The following is a 20,610-nucleotide window of genomic DNA, read 5'->3' as shown; positions in this document are numbered from 1 at the left end:
AAAATGTTGCCCGTTAGGTCTCTTTTATATCTTTCCCCTCTCACCCTAAACCTATGCCCTCTAGTTCTGGATTCCCCCACCCAGGGAAAAGACTTTGTCAATTTACCCTATTCATGACCCTCATAATCTCTTAAGGTCACCCCTCAGCCTTCGACACTCCAGGGAAAACAGCCCCAGCCTATTCAGCCTCTCCCTTTAGCTCAAATCCTCTAACCCTTGCAACATCCTTGTAAATCTTTTCTGTGCCCTTCCAAGTTTCACAATATCTTTCCGATAGGATGGAGACCAGAATAGCACGCAGTATTCCAACAGTGGTCTAACCAATGTCCTGGTAAAAACATTCCTGATGAAGGCCTTTTTCCCGAAACGTCAATTTTCCTGCTCCTCGGATGCTGCCTGAACTGCTGTGCTTTTCCAGCACCACTCTAATCCAGTAACCAATGTCCTGTACCACCGCAACATTATCTCCCAACTCCTGTACTCAATACTCTGACCAATAAAGGAAAGCATACCAAATGCCTTCTTCACTATCCTATTTACCTGTGACTCCGCTTTCAATGAGCTATGAACCTGCACTCCAAGATCTCTTTGATCAGCAACACTCCCTAGGATCTTTCCATTAAGTGTATAAGTCCTGCTAAGATTTGCTTTCCCAAAATGCAGCACCTCACATTTGTCTGAATTAAACTCTATCTGCCACTTCTCAGCCCATTGGCCCATCTGGTCAAGAACCTGTTGCAATCTGAGGTAACCTTCTTCGCCGTCCACTACACCTCCAATTTTGGTATCATCTGCAAACCTAACTATACCGCTTATGCTCGCATCCAAATCATTTATATAAATGACAAAAAGTAGAGGACCCAGCACCGATCCTTGTGGCACTCCACTGGTCACAGGCCTCCATCCTGAAAAACAACCCTCCACCACAACCCTCTGTGTTCTACCTTTGAGCCAGTTCTGTATCCAAATGGCTAGTTCTCCTTGTATTCTATGAGATTTAACCTTGCTAATCAGTCTCCCATGGGGAACCTTGTCGAATGCCTTACTGAAGTCCATAAAGATCACGTTCACCACTCTGCCCTCATCAATCCTTTTTGTTACTTCTTCAAAAAAATCTCAAATCAAGTTTGTGAGACATGGTTTCCCATGCACAAAGCCATGTTGACTATCTCTAATCAGTCCTTGCCTTTCCAATACATGAACATTCTGTCCCTCAGGATTCCTTCCAACAATTTGCCCACCACCGAGGTCAGGCTCACTGGTCTATAGTTCCCTGGCTTGTCCTTACCACCCTTCTTAAACAGTGGCACCACCTTAGCCAACCTCCAGTTTTCCAGCACCTTACTTGTGACTATCGATGATACAAATATCTCAGCAAAAGACCCAGCAATCACCACTTCCCTAGCTTCCCACAGAGTTCCACGATACACCTGATCAGGTCCTGCAGATTTATCCACCTTTATGCGTTTCAAGACATCCAGCACTTCCTTCTCTGTAATATGGACATTTTGCAAGGTGTCACCATCTATTTCCCTATAGTCTATATCTTCCATATCCTTTTCCACAGTAAATACTGATGCAAAATACTTGTTGAGGATCTCCCCCCATTTTCTGTGGCTCCACACAAAGGCCACCTTGCTGATCTTTGAGGGGTCCTATTCTCTCCCCAGTTACCCTTTTGTCCTTAATGTATTTGTAAAAACACTTTGGATTCTCTTTACTACTATTTGCCAAAGCTATCTCCCTTTTTGCCCTCCTGATTTCCCTCTTAAGTATATGCCTTTTCACTCTTCTAAGGATTTACTTGATCTATCCTGACTATACCTGACATATACTTCCTTCTTTTTCTTAACTAAACCCTCAATTTCTTTAGTCATCCAGCATTCCCTATATCTACAAGCTTTTCCTTTCACCCTAACAGGAATATACTTTCTCTGGATTCTCGTTATCTCATTTCTGAAGGCTTCCCATTTTCCAGCCGTCCCTTTACCTGCGAACATCTGCCCCCAATTAGCTTTTGAAAGTCCTTGCCTAATACCATGAAAATTGGCCTTTCTCCAATTTAGAACTTCAACTTTTAGATCTGGTCTATCCTTTTCCATCACTATTTTAAATCCAATAGAAGTATGGTCGCTGACCCCAAAGTGCTTCCCCCCTGCACCTTCACCTCCACAACGACTGTCTCTCTTACTGATAATGTCATGATCAGATGCATCTGAGGCAGGCAGATTGTTATGGACGATGTCAAAAATATGTATTTCACTCTCAGTGGTTCCTTCATCACCCCCTACAGGCCTAGGCTAGTAGCTATTTCCTTTAGGACTCAACCAGGTCAGTAGTGGTACGGGTCAGTAGTGGTGCTGCCGAGTTACTTCTGATGGCAGACATTTAAGTTCCGATCCAGAGTGCATCCTGTGCTCCTATCACTCCTCAATGCTTCCTTCAAATGGTGTTTAACATGGAAAAGCACTGAATCATCAACCGGGCGAGGGAATTTGGTATGTGGCAATCAGCAGGAGATTTCCTTGCCAATGTTTGACCCAATGCCATGAGAATTCCATAGTCCATGGAGAATATTCCCAGAGGAGTTTCCTTCTGAATGTATACTGTGCCATTAGCTCTGCTGCTCTGCTCTGCCAGCAGGAGAGGGCATGACCTAGGATAGCGATAGTGTGTTTTCAGACACTGTGTGTACGTTGTGGTTCTGAGAATAATGACAATGTCAAGGTCTTGTTTGATGAGTCTGTGAGACAGCTGTTTGAATTTAGCTGTAGTTCTTGGATGGGTCAATGTCCTGAATTTCCTCAAGGGCATTGAGGGTTTACCTCCAGCACATGAACTGCAGCATGTCAAGAAGGCAGCTCACTTCTCAAGGGCAACTAGAGATGGGCAATAAATGTTGACCAGTCAGTAATGCCCATACACCAAAACTGAATACATTTTTAAAAAGTTATCAAGGAGATGTTTGCAAGGTCAACAATGATATGTTTCCCTTTGTATTTTTAGTGACCTAGTCAATGCCTGGGAGCCCGTCTAGTTTTCATTCTTTCCTTTTACTGTTTTCTTAGCTGTTCCTGCTGCACCTCTTAGCAGCTTCGGGGTGAACATTTTCTTCCATCTACTTAAGTATAGAGTATAATATATCAGCATGGATGGAAGATAGGCTAACCATTAGTAGACAGAAAGTTGTGATAAAGGGTCATTTTCAGGATTGCAAACTAACTAGTGGTGTGCCAGAGGATCAGTGCTGAGGCCACAGTTATTTTCAATATATATTACTGACTTGGAGGAGGAAAGTGAGTGGACAACCTCAATATATTTTCCCATAATATATTTCACCTGTTAATTTTTGTCTTGTTTCACTTAATGTACCAATATTCCTTTTCATACTCTTTGTGTCCTCCTCACAGTTTACTTGCCTGCTTAAATTTGGCGAAATGCAGTCAGTTCCATCATCCAATCATTCACATAAACGATAAATAGTTGACACCCCTGAGGCCATTAATTACAGCTTGCCAAGTTCCAAATGACCCAATGATCCAAAGTCTTTGTTCCCTGGTTGTTAACCAATCTGGTATCCATGCTAATGTACTACCCCCATGAGCTCTTACCCTTTAGGGAACCCACTTATATTATTAATAACATAATCAAACGCCTTTCAGAAATCCAAGTGTGTGTCAGCTACTTACTTCCCTTTATTCACCAACTTATTACATCCTCAGTAGGACTGAATATACTTTTTAAACAGAATTTCTCTTTCACAAATTCATGTTGAATCTGCTTGACTGTATTATGATTTTCTAAACGTCCTGCTACTAATTCCTTAATAATGGGAACTGGCATTTTCCAACAACAAATGCTGGATTAACAGATTTATAGCCTCAGGGCCTAATAATCTAAATCTCAGAGTCTTAAGGTAGTGACTCTAGAAGTAGAGAGTGCATGGGTGGCCATCTTTCAAGATTCTATAGATCTTGGAAACATTCCTCTGGATTGGAGGGCAGCAAATAGAACCTCACTATTTCAAAAAGGTAGAGGGAAAATGGGAAATTACAGACTGGTTAGCCTGTTATTGGTAGTAGAGTTCATAAGGGGGATCCAGTAGGTGTAGTTTACTTGGACTTTCAGAAGTCTTTCAATCAGGCCCAACCGAAGAGATTAGCATGTAAAGTTAAAGCATATGGAATTGGGGGTAGTGTATTGACATGGATAGAGAACTGATTGGCATACAGGAAACAAAAAGTAGGAATAAAAGTCATTTCTGAGTGGCAGCCAGTAACTAGTGGGGTGTTGCCAGAATCAGTGCTAGGACCCCAGCTATTCAAAATATGTATGAATGATTTAGATGAGGCTATGAAATGCATTCTTTCCAAGTTAGCAGATCACACAAAGTGGGGTGGGAGGAAGATGCTTCATTGTCATTTGGACAAGTTCAGTGAGTGGACAATTACATGATAGACTAAGTGGATAAATGTGAGGTTATCCAGTTTATTAGCCAAGACAGGAAATTAGTTTATTATCTGAATGCTCTTAGAGTAGGAAAGGTGGAGGTGCAACAAGACCTGGGTGCCCTTGTTCACCAGTTGCTGAAATTAACCACTCCCAAAACCACTGATACTTAGTAGCATCAGTGTGTACTACCTCCCGGGTGTACTGCAGAAATTTACCAAAGAGCTTCGACACCACTTTCCAAACTCACAATCACTTCTATCTAGAAGGATAAAGGCAGCAGGCACATGGAAACATTAACAACTGTTAGTTCCCCTCCAGGTCACTGACCATCCTAACTTGCAAATATATCGCTGTTCCTTCAATGCCACTGGGTCAAAATCCTGGATCCCCTCCCTAAGGCATTCAGTCTACAGCACGTGGACTGCAGTGGTTCAAGAAGGCAGCTCATTACCACCTTCTCAAGGCCAATGAGAACAGGCAGTGATATATAGGTTCCACGAGTGAATTAAAAAGAAATTTCTTTAAGGTATAAGGAGCATGCCCAGGTGACCTGTAAGCATTTAGTCCCAGTCATTTTCCCAGGACATTTTCTCAAGTAATTGTGATTGCTTTAATTTCCTCCCTTCTTTTTCCCTCTAGGTTTTCTGTAATTCTTGGAGTATTTTCTGCTGTGATAAAACATACAAAATATTGTTCAATATCTCAGCTATTTTCATAGTTTCCTCTTGTTAATTCCCTGGTATGATCTTCTCAGGGAAAACAATGCTTATCTTTGTTATTCCATTCTTTTTACACAACTATAGAAGTTTTGTGTTCATCTGTGTTTATATTTCTTGTTGTATTGCTCTCAATTCCTAATTTCTGACTTATTTTAGTTTAAGGTCTTTACCTTTAGTATTTCCCTGCTCTCAATGGTAATGCAATTTTTCTGGTTTTCAAAAGCTTTGAAAGGTTCCCCATACTATGTTAATGAATACGGTCAAAGAAGGTGGAGTTAGGGACAAGTGAAGGAGTAGTTTACTCACTGGCTCAGAAACAGAAAGTGAGTCATAGAGTCATAGAGATGTACAGATCCTTCGGTCCAACTCGTCCATGCCAACCAGATATCCCAACCCAATCTAGTCCCACCTGCCAGCACCCGGCCCATATCCCTCCAAACCCTTCCTATTCATATACCCTGGGAAATCATGTTCACAAACTTGATTGAGTTTTTTGAAGAATTAACAAACAGGATTGATGAGGGCAGAGTGGTAGATGTGATCTATATAGACTTCAGTAAGGTGTTCGACAAGGTTCCCCATGGGAGAATGGTGAGCGAGGTTAGATTTCATGGAATACAGGGAGAACTAGCCATTTGGATGCAGAACTGGCTCAAAGGTAGAAGACAGAGGATGGTGGTGGAGGGTTGTTTTTCAGGTTAGAGGTCTGTGACCAGTGGAGCGCCACAAGGATTGATGCTGGGTCCACTACCTTTCGTCATTTACATAAATGATTTGGATGTGAGCTTAAGAGGAATAGTTAGTAAGTTTGCATATACCCCAAAATTGGAGGTGCAGTGGACAGCAAAGAAGGTTACCTCAGATTACAACGTGTTCTTGATCAGATGAGCCAATGGGCTGAGGAATGGCAAATGGAGTTTAATTTAGATATATGCAAGGTGCTGCATTTTGGGAAAGCAAACCTTAGCGGGACTTATGCACTTAATGGTAAGGTCCTCAAGAGTGTTGCTGAACAAAGAGACCTTGGAGTGCAGGGTCATAGCTCCTTGAAAGTGGAGACGCAGGTAGATAAGATAGTGAAGAAGGTGTTCCGTATGCTTTCCTTTATTGATCAGAGTATTGAGTACAGAATTTGAGAGGTCATGTTGCAACTGTACAGGACATTGGTTAGGCCACTGTTGGAATATTGCATGCAATTCTGGTCTCCTTCCTATCGGAAGGATGTTGTGAAACTTGAAAGGGTTCAGAAAAGATTTACAAGGATATTGCCAGGGTTGGAGGATTTGAGTTATAGGGAGAGGTTGTATAGGCTAGAGCTGCTTTCCCTGGAGCATCGGAGGCTGAGAGGTGACCTTATAGAGGTTTCTAAAATCATGAGCGGCATGGATTGGGTAAATAGACAAAGTGGGGGAGTCAAACTGGGGTGGGGGAGTCCAGAACTAGAGGGTGAGAGGGGAAAGATATAAAAGAGACCTAAGGGGCAACTTTTTCATGCAGAAGGTGGTCTGTGTATGGAATGAACTGCAGAGCAAGAGGTGGAGGCTTGTACAATTGCAGTATTTAAAGGGCATCTGAATGGGTGTATCAAGGAGAGTTTCTCAGACTGGACACTGCTGTTCATAATTTACAATAAACATTTGGCATTTGGATTCAAAAACAATTTCTAAATTTGCAGATGACAGCAATTTACCATGGTCGGGGCACAGTTGGTGTTGATATTGAGATGGTCATGCAATGAATTGGACAACAAATGGTTAAATTTGCAGAAAGGACTAATAGTTGTCAAATGAAGTTCAATATATACAAAGGTGAAGTTGTACATGGAGGTTAATTATCACTTGGAAAGTGCAGGTATCTGTGGGATAGAAGAAGAAGGGAATCTCAGAGCACAAATATACCAGTCAGATGAGCAAGGCTACATAGAAAGTAAACACAGCATGATGCTTTATTTCTAGAGCAATAGAGTAGAACAGTCAGGAATTTATGCTAAACCTATATTGAACTTTAGTTTGACTACACTCAGAGTACTGACTGCAGTGCTGGTCAACTTACTATTAAAAGGATGTTGTAACAATCGAGAAGGTTCGGAAAAGACACACAAGGATGCTATCAGAAATGTATGGGATTTTCATCAGGAAAATATTGAAAGGCTGGGTCGGTTTTCTCTTGACTGGATGGTTGGTTTGTGATGCAGAGTGATGCCAACAGCATGACTTACCATGAGGGACTCTTCTACTCAACCTCTCCCCTCGCCTGAAGTGTGGTACCCCTCGGGTTAAACCAACACTAGTTATATCTCTCTAGAACAACAGCAACTTTACCTTCACTTTTTCTTTGGAGAAGAAGACTGAAGAAGACCTATTGGGAGATCTTGAAAATTAAAAGCTTCTGATAGTGTATTCAGAAAGAATGTTTCCGCTTGTGGAAAAGAGCATAGCTGGAGGATGTCATTACATTACAGTCACAGAGAAATCCAGTGGGAAATCCTCAAAATCACGAATTATTACAATTCAGAAAGAGGCCATTTGGCCCATTGTATCTGTGTTCAGCTGTCTGAATGAGCATCTTCACTTAGTGCCCTTCTTTTAGTCTTTTCTCATAATCCTGTGAATTGCTCCTTTTCACATAACAAGCTCAAGCTTGTTTCCTATTCAATGTTTCCGTTGAATCTGCCTCACTACATGAAAAAGATTTTATGCATTTCACTTTTGCTTCTTTTAATAATTACATTAATCTGTACCATCTCATTCTCTATCTTTTCACAAGTGAAGACAGTGTCTCTTGATCGACTCTGCACAGATCCTTCATCATTTTGAATAGTTCAACCAGGTATCCTCTCAGCCTTCTCTTCACCAAGGAGAACATTCTCAGCTTCTCAAATCTAGCTTCATCAGTGAAGTTCTTCATCCTTGGAACCATTCTCATAAAATTGTCTGTACTCTCTGAAATGCCTTCATCTCTCTCCTAAAGTGTGGCTGTACACAATATGCCGTTGAGGTTAAACTAGTAATTTATGTGAATTCAGCATAATCTCTTTGTTCTTAAATCCTGCCCTGATTTGCCTTTCCAAAATGCAACACCTCACATTTATCTAAATTAAACTCCATCTGTCACTCATTGGCCCATTGGCCTATCTAATCAAGATCCCATTGTATTCTAAAGTAACCTTTTTTGCTGTCAACTACACCTACAAATTTGGTGTCATCTGCAAACTTACTAACCATATCTCCCATGTTCACATCCAAATCATTTACATAAATGACAAAAAGCAATGGACCCAGCATACCGCTGGTCACTGGCCTCCAGTCTGAAAAGCAACCCTCCACTCCCACCCTCTGTCTCTTACTTTTGAGCCAAATGGTTAGTTTTCACTGTATTCCACGTGATCTAACCTTGCTAACCAGTCTACCAGTTGGAACCTTGTCGAACGCCTTACTGAAGACCATATCAATTAAGTCCACTGCGCTGCCTTCATCAATCCCCTTCATTCCTTCTTCAAAAAACTCAATCAAGTTAGTTGGATATGATTTCCCACACACAAAGCCATGTTGGCTCTCCCAAATCAGTCGTTGCCTTTCCAAATACGTATAAATCCTGTCCCTCAGGATCCCCTCTAACTTGTCCACCACTGACATCAGGCTCACTGGTCTGTAGTTCCCTGGCTTTCCTTTACCACCTTTCCTAAATAGCGGCACCACATTAGCCAACCTCCAATCTTCTAGCGCCTCACCTGTGGCGCTGCCCATAGAGTTCTGGGCTACACCTGATCAGGTCCTGGGGATTTATTGATTTTTATGCATTTTAAGCCATCCAGCACCTCCTCCTCTGTAATATGGCCATTTTTTAAGATCTTGCTATTTATTTCCCCAAGATCTTTACCTTCCATATCCTTCTCAACAGTAAACACAGATGCAAAATACTCTTTTAGTATCTTCCCCATCTCCTGCAGTTCCACACATAGGCAGCCTTGCTGACCTTTAAGGTGCCATATTCTCTCTGTAGTTATCCTTTTGTCCTTAATGTATTTATAGAATCCCTTTGATCCTCCATAACCCTATTTGCCAAAGCTAACTCATGTTCCCTTTCGCTCTCCTGATTTCTGTCTTGAGTGTACTTCTACTGCCTTTGTACTCTTTTAGTGATTCACTCAATCCCTGCTGTCCATACCTGACATATGCTTCCTTCTTATTCTTGACTAAAACCTCAATTTCTCTAGTCACCCAGCATTTCTATACCTACCAGCCTTGCCCTTCACCCTAACAGGAACATACTGACTCTGGCCTTTTGGAGTACCACACTGTCATCCTTAAAATTCACTATGCACCTAAAGTACATCACAACCTCAAAATTTGAAATTGTCCCTTTCTTACCGAAATCTAGAACATTAATAGATATGAATAAAAACAAGGGAGCCCTTGAGAAACTCCTTTACAAACCTTCCACCAGCCTAAAATAAAATTAACCTCTCTATTTCCTATTATCTGGCCAATTTCATGTCCATGTTGGTCTAATTCCATTATTCCATAAGATATAACTTTTTTTTCACAAATCTGTTGAGTGGCACATTTAAAATGCAGAGCAACTTAGGCTAAGAGTAGTGAGAATATGGATTCCCTCCCATGGCTTTATATTAAAGTGCATAGTATTGATGTAATTAAGGGAAAGCTAGACAAACGTATGAGGGAAGAGGGAACAGATGGTTACAATAACATGTTCAACTGAGGGGGAATGGGAGGAGATACATGAGGTAATAGATGGATTGTGTGAATGGTCTTTTTCTGTGTTGTACACTGTGTCGTCTGCAAAGTGAGAATATTCTCTATCAATTCCACAGTAAGAATCTTCTACACCTCTCCAAGGCTGAGAACATTCTATCTTTTCCCCCAAAGTGACAAAATTACTCAACTGTTAAAATAAAAGTGACATTGATGCAAGGCACTCTTCATATTCATCCCAATCTGAGAATCTCATTGATTCCAATGCGCTAATCTTAATGATCCCAGTACAAGTGTCATTCTCACTCATCCCAGTGTAGGAATCTCACTGATCCCAGTCTGGGCTTCTTTCCCAATTATCCCACGGCAAGAATCTTTCCTACTTTTCCCAGTGTGGGAACGTTTCTCACTGATCCCAATGTAGGAATCTCACTTATCCCAGGGAGTGAATTTTTCTCACTGATCTGAGTGGAAGTTTTTCATTTTCTTTTATCTCATAATGAGACTCATCTGCACTAAACTGAAGCAACCTTTTTCTATTCTTATTCCAGACTGAGAATCTCCCTCAGCAATCCTGGAGTGATGATAGCCATGATGATCGGAATGGGGCTCTTGTATCATAGAATCATACACCATAGAAAAAGGTTCTTCAGCCCACCATGTCTATGCTAACCACCAAACTATACTAATCCTACTTATCTGCCCTTGATCCATAGCCTATGATGACTTGGTATCTTATGCGCTCCACCAGATATTTCTTAAATGTTGTGGGAGGACCTGCCTTCACCACCCTCTCAGGTAACTCCTTCCATATTTCCACCATCCTGAAGGTGTAAAAACTTTACTCAGATCTGAATTACAACATTTCTGTGATCCTTTCCCCTAGGTGAGATCTTTTCCATCTGGTATTGCTGTCTGACAATCCTAACACTCTTCCAGTGTAGAGTGTTCACCGAAGTTCTATTATTATTACTTTTGCTTCAATGTGACTTGGACTGGACTGCAACTGTCAAGAATTGAGCCCACAATGAATTGGAGCAGTGAGAGTCTGCCCTCTTCAAAATACCTCTCCTTACTGCAATGTCTGGTTCAGCTGTGAATCTACATTTAGGTCATAATCACAATGTCAATGTAATGTTAATGTCTAGTTGATTTGCAACTGATATTATTCAAATCTGTTATACTTATCAGGTCAGTGCTTGAACTGACAACAAAAAAGACAGGAATCATAATGCTGGAATCAGCCTGCCGACAAAAATTTTGGTGATAGAAACACAACAGCGACATTGACATTCATGTCTCACCACTCATTGTCAGGCTCTGACCCATTCTATAACACCATCATGTAATTTATAGCATAGCAAGAGGTCACTAGATTGCAGAGTTTAAAATACAAGTTGATTCAATCTAACTCTCCTATTTACCTCATTGTCTGCTATAATTTATTATCGTTTCCATCTTAAACTGAAGTGTTAAACCTTTTTAAAAGATTCAGCTGCATTCTACACAGATTTTCAAAACAGCAAATTGCCGTCTTACTTTGATATAGAAACAAGAGGAAGGCATTTGGCTCATGCCCACCATTCATTTCGATCATAGCTGTCAGAATTACCCCCTTTCCCTTAGTGTAGTTGCCAAAAGGCAGTGATTTTAAAAAGAATGCTGCTGTGATTATATTTCATAAGGTCATTACTGTTTCCTAATATCAGTGAGGAATGTGAAAAATGTACAATAATCCAACCCTGCCTGCAGTGCAGAGGCACTGCTAGCCCCAAAACACCAGTAGATGCATTTTTTTGACACAGCAAGATTGAGGCTTTAACTGCTTGTTCCTAAATTTTACTTTCTGTATTTGTAAAAGGAAAAAATAGAAAACATCTATGACCAAATCATCACATCAAAAAGGCAATTTAATTGAACTCACCAGAGAAATTAGTATCATCACAAATTATCTCATTAAACTATTAATACAAGCAATATCAAAGTCATAATGTTATCAACACCACTAATTGACATAATCAATTTTAATAGCAACACCATTAACATTGTAGACTTCATTTTCAACATTAATATTTAAAATATCATTATCAGCAACATATAAAAATCACTAAATAAGATCTTATGGGATTGAGAAACAGATTTTGGGTTCAAATAGGAACTAGTTGATTTGTCAAAAACAGATGGCAACTATGAGTATTGATGATTCTGAATGGAGACTGCAGTGTGTGCAGGACGCATTCCATACTCAGTGTGTGAGAAGCCCAACAAGCAAGGAATCACAGCTGGATCCAGAAAATAAAGCACAGCACATAAAAGAAGGAAGCACAGAGAAACATCTGGCCATTAGAAACACAACATAAGATGTAAGAAATTGCTGGAGATATAATGTGAATTAGTGGTATTCATATTGTTAGTGAATGGAAAATCCAGCAACATGCACTGAAGAGATAAGTCCCAAGTTTGGATTCACCACAAATTCCGGGTCCATTTGCCAAAACCAAATAAATTAATATCTTGCAATAAGTCTCCTCCCTGATATTTGTCATAAAACTGATGGTTTTACAGTAGTTACATGAAAGTATTTTACATTACGGGTGAGTAATTCAAGTGATGAGAACTTTATTAAAGATGTGATGTATAATCATGACATTCCTCAAACCTGAGGGCCCTGAAAATGAACAAAGAAGCTGTGAAGTTCTAATGAAGCAAGTTGTGAATTGTTCCGATAAGTTTTAAATTTTTTATGTCATGGCCGTATATTTACATTAATTATTTTGCTTTTAGATTCTTGTGGTGTTGAAGGGAAACAGGTTTCAGGATACAAACTGTTTTGACATTCAAAAATGAGAATATATTTCATTCAGTGGTCAATTGTGACATAAAAGTCATTTTGTTTATTAATGCAGCCATGACAGGCCTTTATTGTTCTTTAACTGTCCTGCAGAAAATGATGGTGAGCTGCTTGCTTGAACCACTGCAATCCATTTTTTTGCAGGTATATCTACAATGCTTTTAAGAAGGGAGTTCTGGACTTTTGACCCAGCACCAGTGATGGACATACTTCAAAGTCAGTATAGGAGTGGCTTGGAGGGGAACTTGCAGATGGTGCTGTTCCCATGTATCTGCTGCCCTTGTCTTTCTAGATCTTAGTGGTCATGAGGCTGAGAGGTGCTGTCAAAGGAACCTTGGTGAGTTTCTGCAGTGCATCTTCTTTTATTAATTCACGAGATGTGGGCATCACTGGCTAGGCCATTATTTAATGGCCATCCACAATTATTATTTGCTGTGGGTCTAAAATCACATGTAGACCAGACCAAGTAAGGACAGCAGTTTCCTTCCCTAAAGGGCAACAGTTAACCAGATTGATTTTTTCCAATAATTGACAATAGTTTCATAGAATCCCTACAATGTGTAAGCAGGCCATTAGGCTCATTGAGTCCACCCCAATCCCAACACCCCCCCCACCAAATCTATCCTTGTAACCATGCATTTCCCATGGCTAATCTACCTAACTTGCATGTCTTTGGACTGTGGGAGGAAATTGTTGCAGATACTGAGAGAATGGGCAAACTTCACAAAGACAGTTGCCCGAGGCTAGAATTGAACCTGGGTCCCTGGTGCTAATGGCAGCAGTGCTAACCACTGAGCCACTGTGTTGCCCATGGTCACTGTTGGACTCTTAATTCCAGATTTTTTTAAAAGATTGAAATCAAATTCCACCACTTGCCATGGCAGGATTCAAACTCAGATCCACAAAATATTATTTGGGTCTGTGCATTAGTAGGCGAATGACAATACCACTAGACCATTACCTCCTCCTAGTAGACGGTACAAGAAGGTTAGTAGATGGCAGACAGTGTCAGTAGTGGAATGAGTAGATGTGATGCCAATCAAGAGAGCTGCTTTGTCTTGAATAATGTTAAGTTTCTGCTGTAGTTGTTGAAGCTGCACTCATGCAGGCAATTCCATCACACTCCTGACTTGAACGGTGTGGACAGACATTGGGGAGACAGAAGGTAAGTTAATTGCAAGCCTCTTGTTGCCACAATATTTATATGACCAGTCCAGTTCAGTTTCTCATCAAAGGTAACCTCCCAGATGTTGATAGTGGGCGATTTAGCAATGGTATTTGCCATTGAATGCAAAGAGGTGATGGTTAGATTATCTCTGGTTGAAGACAGACATTAGTTGGCACTTGTGAATGTGAATGTTACTTGCCACTAATGAACACAAGCCTGGATATTGTCTAAAGTTTACTGTATATGGACAAGAATTTTCTTAGTATTTGAGGAGTCATGGATGGTGCTGAACATTGTGCAGTGATGGATAAACATCCCCACTTCTACCTAAACGATGGAGGGAAGATAATTGATGAAGCAGCTGAATATGGTTGGGCCTAGCACCCTACCCTGAGGATTTCCTACTAAGATTCCTGGAACTAAAATGTTTAACCTCCAATAACCACAACCATCGTCCTTTGTGCCAGGTATGACTCCAACAATAGAGAGTTTTCCTCATAATTCCCAATTACCTCAGCTTTGTGAGGAAGATGTAAAATGTTTTCAGGAGAATTTGATTGGGCAAGTACATGGCAGATAATATGTCTAAATATGAGGTTAGCCACTTTGGTAAGAGAAACAGATGTGCAGAGTATTTCTTAAATGGTAAGAGGCTAGAAAGTATAGATTTCAGAAGGACCTAGACATCCATGACAAGATGTCACTGAAGGCTAAAATGCAGGTGCAGCAAATTATTAGGAAGTCTAATAGAATGGTAGTCTTTATCGCAAGAGGACTTGAGTACAGCCGTAATGAAGTTTTGCTTCAATTGTATAGGAACTTGTTTAGATGACACCTAAGTACTGTACGGAGTTTTCTCTCCTTATCTCAGGCAAGGTATTCTTGCCATAGAGGTTCTCCAAACTTATACCTGGGATGGCAGAACTAACCTCTGAAGAAAGACTGGGCAAACTGAGCCTGTAGTTTCTATAGTTTCATAGAATGAGATGTGATCTGATTGTGATCTACAAAATACTTAAAGAGTCGTTGCAGATCATTGTTTCCAATGCCTTTTGTGATTGAGATTGGGAGAATTATTTTTACTCAGAGGGTGGTGAATTTTTGGAATTTTCTCAGCTAGAGGGCTGTTGAAGCTTAGTCAAGTATACTTAAAATAAATGTTGATAAATGTTTGATTTATCAATGGTGAAGAGTATGGTGATAGTATCGCTAAAGGCCATGTTCATGTTAAATGATACAGCAGCATTATCAAGATGAATGGCCTACTCCTGCCCCTATGTTCAACTTAAGCTCAATACTCATCAAAAAAGGTGGAAGGCATTTTGGGACCTAATGCCATATCTTAACAGTGATTAGTTAAGTATCAACTAGTCATCCAAGTATTATGTAATGAGTTACTAAACATTTCATCATCACTGCAACAACAGTTGTGCAGAAAAACTTTGAAACATATCAGAAGACTTTCTGGGAAACTTCAGAAGCACTCTATCAATGTTTATTCTGGAAAGTCTCTGCAATTTTCCCCTATACACAGCAAATGAAGTATTACACCAGCATATTGGATTTTCCAGAAGAAGGGAGTCCTTGATCATGGGCACCATGTTGTGGAGTGTCTTGGTGGAATGGGAAGACAACATGAGGCTAAGCAGAGTAGCACCAGCTGCTGAAGGTGAATAGGACAAAAGGCTAAAGAAGGCTCCTTATCATTTATGGGTACAGAACATCCCTTCTTCACCAGGGCTTCCTATCTATATCCGACATTATGTGAATCTTCTCTTTCAGTATTTGAGCCACCCTGGATCCTGTTGCAGTTTGTCACTAGCATATTATATACCGTCACTGGGAGTGGCTGTAAACAGCCTCATAAGCAACTGTAGGAATATTGTGTCCATTCAGCACCAAGTGTTAATCCCTCAGGCGGCTGACTCAAGCAATGAATGAAAGGTCAACTCTGATAATCTGAGATTTGAACCAAAAATGCATGCCAATTCCAGCTTTTCAAGCAGGTGTGTTTTATTAACAAAGAATCCATATAGTTCCGCCTTCCAACTTTACCTGAATAATCTCCATTAACTTCTTTAAGGCAAATGTAGCACTTTCCAAACTGGACTGATTTACAAAGAGCTCTCTCTTAGCTTGGTCCTCTTAATGTTTTTCTTCCTTTCCTTTCTGTCATCTTTTATACTCTATCTTGATGTACTCATTGTCTTTCTTCTTTCTGATTGTAATTTTACCCTATTTTAGATGATTTCCTGCTTGCCATTCTCTCTGTATCTTTCTTGTTGCTTTTCTTCCACTGGTTCAGGAGATGGACAAGAATGATGTCCCTGTAGAGTCATAGAGTTGTACAGCACAGAAACAGACCCTTCAGTCCAACGCCGACCTGTATTAATCCAGTCCCATTTGCCAGCATTTGTCCTATATCCTTCTAAACCCTTCCTATTCATTTACCAGATGCCTTTTAACAGTTGTTTTGGCATCCAGATGTATTTTAAGTGCTGCAGTTGTACCTGCCTCCACCACTTCCTCTGGCAGCTTCTTCCATACACACCCACCCTCTGCATGAAAAAGTTGCCCCTTAGGTCCCTTTAAATCTTTCTTCTCTCACCTTGAACCTATGCACTCAAGTTCTGGACTCCCCTACCCTGGGAAAAAAAGACCTTGACTATTCATTCTATCCATGCCCTTCATGATTTTATAAACCTCTCCAAGATCATCCCTCAGCCTCCAACAGTCCAGAGAAAATAGTTTCGGCTTATTCAGCCTCTATAGTTCAAACCCTCCAAACCCCGCAACATCCTTGTACATCTTTCCTGAACCCTTTCAAGTTTATCAACATCTTTTCTATGGCAGGATGTTTGAAATTAAATGCAGTGTTCCAAAAGTGGCCTAGCCAATGTCCTGTACAGCTGCAACATGACATCCCAACTCCTGTACTCAATACACTGACCATTAAAGGCAAGGGTACCAAACACTTCTTCATAATTCTGTTCTATCTGGAAGTCCACTTTCAAGAAACTATGAATCTGCATCCCAAGGTCTCATTCTTCGGCAACACTCCCCATGTGTTGACATACCTTGTTCAACTTGCAATCACAGGAAGCTGTGCATAAGTATGCTGCAGTCTCAGGGATTAGGGATTAACCTTCAATCACATTTCTCCATTCCAGCAATTTTTGCTCCATTGATTGAGAAAGCCAACGAAGAATAAAGCTCACAGTAATCAATTGCTAGCACCGACCTTCTGTTCTGCTGAAAATATACATACCTTGTTGAAGTTTTCCATTTTGTATTCATCAGGACAATCACAAGAACACAAGGAGGAAACCAAAATTTATGAGTGGCGAATAGTGATTAATTAACTCTGATTTATGAAGATATTTCTGTGGAAATTACACCCATTGATGGGAATTACCAAACAGGCTTTTTTTTTTAAGTTTAAATTTTAAACCAGGCAGGTTAACTCTGATAAAAAATAAATAATTTAAAAGCTGATGATGAGGGAATGATAATGGAAGTCAGGAAGATAAACAAGAAAACAAGCATTGACAAAAAGATAAAGTGACAAAGGCAAATATTTCAATTAATAATCATTTCTGGAGAAATTACCTTCTGTTAAAAAATCAAGGATATCAAGTCATTTAAGACAGAAAAGGGAGAAACAATTGATAAACTAATCAAACTTATAAGGGGTAGAAGCCCTGGTCTAGATGGATTGAATCTGCATATTGAAAGTAGCTGTAGAATTCGATGGTTTAAAAAAAAATGAGAAGCAATCTTAATCAAACATACAAGATTCTTAGATGATTTGTGGACAGGGTAGATGCAGAGAGTCTAGGTCCACAAAGCATAACCTCAGAATAAGGGGTCACACACTTAAGACAGAGATGAGAAATTACTTCTTTTGGAAAGTAGGAATTTGTAGAATTCTTTACTACAGGGAGCTGTCAAGGCTGGTTTGTAGGTAGAGTTTTAATCATTATGGGATTCAAAGGTTATGGGGAAAAGGGAGGAAAGTATAGTTGAAGATTATTAAATCAGCTAGGAACCTACTGAACAGCTAAAATGGCTAATCAAAATTGCCTACTTCTCCTCCTACATCTCACGGAAGAGCAAAGACTGTTACCACCCAAGACAGTGAAACATCATAGATGTACAGTCCACCACTCCAAAACCATGAGGATCCACCTACTTTGCTTCTCCAATCTACGGAATAGTTTTGGGATTGGTACAGATCTTTCACCTGTTACAGGTCATATTTTCATTTCTTTGTCTTAGTGAATAATGTATCATATCAAAATAGTTGCTTCTCAACAAACTTAATATACTTTCTGAAAATTGCTTACAAATGATTGACTGCTTTTATTTGGTAACTGTGATCACGAACCCCCAAAACCTAACACCATTGTCAGAATCTCATCACTCAAGATGTGGCCAGATCAGAGCTCGATATATTGGCTGCAGTGTTACTTCACCTTTTTGTATTTCTGCTGCCCTCAGTTAAGGCAAACATTTCAGTTTTGTGTGTGTCCACCTCCTTTTAGAGATTTCAAGAGGAAAACATTCAAAAATGGAAAGTTAATGTGAAGCTTGTACAGAATTTTGGTTGGGGGAGGAGAGAATGGAATAAAAAGATTTACATTGGCTGAGATGAAATGAAGGACAGCAGGAGGCTCATGTGGAAACTAAGCAGTAGGTGGGTGTTAGGTTGACTGGCCTGTTTCTGTGAAATGGAATTCCACAGGGATCAATGTTTGGACCTGTACTTTTAATTTTTTATCTCAGTGAGGGAATCAGAAACATGTCTGCAGGTTCATGGGGTTCATGCAAACAAGAACCTTCAGTGAGAAAAACAGATTCCAGGCAGATCTAGGCATATAAGAGAATTCGTCTCCATCTGACAGCCATGCAGTTCATTGTGATTGTAAATATGTGAGAGTAATGGGTGGAAAAAGATGTAAGTATGTAGGATATCAGCTATTGTTCCCAAGGGTTTTTCTGCATCTGATTCTGTTGGAGCTTGGCAATTGGTTATACAACTTTTCAAATCAAGAATTGAGCAGTCGATGAGGAAGGCCCAAGTCTCCTTCAGCCAGGATTGAATTGAACTCTTGCTATTAGCATTATTCTGATGCATTGTCTACCTTTCTAGCTAACTGGGCAAACCAATCTCCATGACATGAGTATGATAATTCTTAAATCATTGACAATCCATGACCAGTGAGGTTATTGAGAAAGCAAATACAGTGTCCTCATGCACTGCCAATTACAAAACACAAAAGGGCAATGCTGTCTCTGTACAAAGTCTTTTTGGGCTTCATCCAGAATACTGTGTCCAGTTTTGGTTCCCCTCCCCCTCTCACAGTGAATATTTTCAAATCCCTGCTGAAGATTCTGAAAAGGGTTAGATACTGGTTTTAATGGTCCTTAGATAGGCTTAAAAGAACTGGGACTTCTGTAGATCAGTTCAGAAGGATCAGAAAACACAAGAATACATTCCACAAGCAAAGAAGAATGTTAGGTGTTAGAAGGTATTTCACTGCACTGTTTGTTGTTGATTGGCTCATGCAGTTAGTGCAGATTCCTGCAGTCATTCAAAAGGAGGCTGGAGATGTTCTTGTTTTGGGAATTGAGGATGTATTTCCTGGTCACTGTGATCTCCCGGAGCTCCTTCGGTTTCCTTCAGGATCAGGAAGGAATTTCCCAGAATGTTTTCCTAAATTACCAACACCAACATCAACATCACTGACAACAACTTTGGTATCACTAATATCAACATTGACACCAGTATTATTATCACTGACAACACCACACACATACCAAAATCATATTCAAAATCTTCAATATAAATTCATTATCATTGACCACATCCATTTCATCACTGGGTCTGAAGACCATAATCATCTATATAAACACAGTGATAGTAATAATCCCCAATATCCATTGTGAACCATAGAAAGATTTGAAAAGTATTGGACAATGTCACTAAGAGCAAGGAGTGAAATGCAAAATGTGGTTGAGGGGTAAGATGTTGAAAAGAGGAGGCAGCTTCTCAGGATGAGAAAGCATAATGTGGCCTGTGTAGGAAGGAGGGGGAATGAGAAGTGAACAAGTCAAAATGACAGAGTATGGTGAACATAAAGATCTGGAGACTGAAGAATGAAATAAAGAAGGAGAGGGATTTATAAATGAGGATGTAAGTCGGATGGAAGATCAATATGAACACCTGCTGACCCCTACTCCTGTGTCAGCCACATCTGCCCCTGAGAGACCCACGCTTGCCCCAAGTGACCTATTGCCCACTTCCTGAAACCTGTAGCAGCTCCAGCGGGGCAGGAGGGCAGGGTGTGGCTCGAGACTGGCTCACTGGTGATGTTCAGGCTGCAGAAGTGGAACTTGGAGAAAGCTTTTCCTGAGATTTGGGTGGTTGAGATTGGGTGAATCTCAAGCAGCATCTCAAGAGCTTGACTGATCTCATCAGTATTCAGTGATTGCAACCTGATCACCAGTGGTAACCAGATCACTGGGGATAAACAGATCACTGATGGCAACCAGTATCTGGGAAGTGGCAGAGATTGCGTTACCTTTGTGTACAATGGAAGAATATGTGGCTGCCCTGACCAATCCCTTATGAGACAGCATGGTAGCAAAATGTACACAACCCTCAGCAGGTCCATCTTAGAACGCCGACTCCACAAAACTAAC

At 40.4% G+C, this 20,610-nt stretch overlaps 1 protein-coding gene across 5 annotated transcripts in view; it reads right to left on the bottom strand.

Annotated features, from left to right (window-relative positions):
• Positions 1–20,610, bottom strand: part of masp1 (MBL associated serine protease 1) — a 126,566-nt gene that overhangs the window by 70,470 nt on the left and 35,486 nt on the right. The window lies entirely within an intron of this gene.

Source organism: Chiloscyllium punctatum, chromosome 6 (genome assembly GCF_047496795.1).
Source record: "Chiloscyllium punctatum isolate Juve2018m chromosome 6, sChiPun1.3, whole genome shotgun sequence".
Classification (NCBI taxonomy): Eukaryota; Metazoa; Chordata; class Chondrichthyes; order Orectolobiformes; family Hemiscylliidae; genus Chiloscyllium; species Chiloscyllium punctatum.
This window is presented reverse-complemented; position numbering and strand designations above follow the sequence as displayed.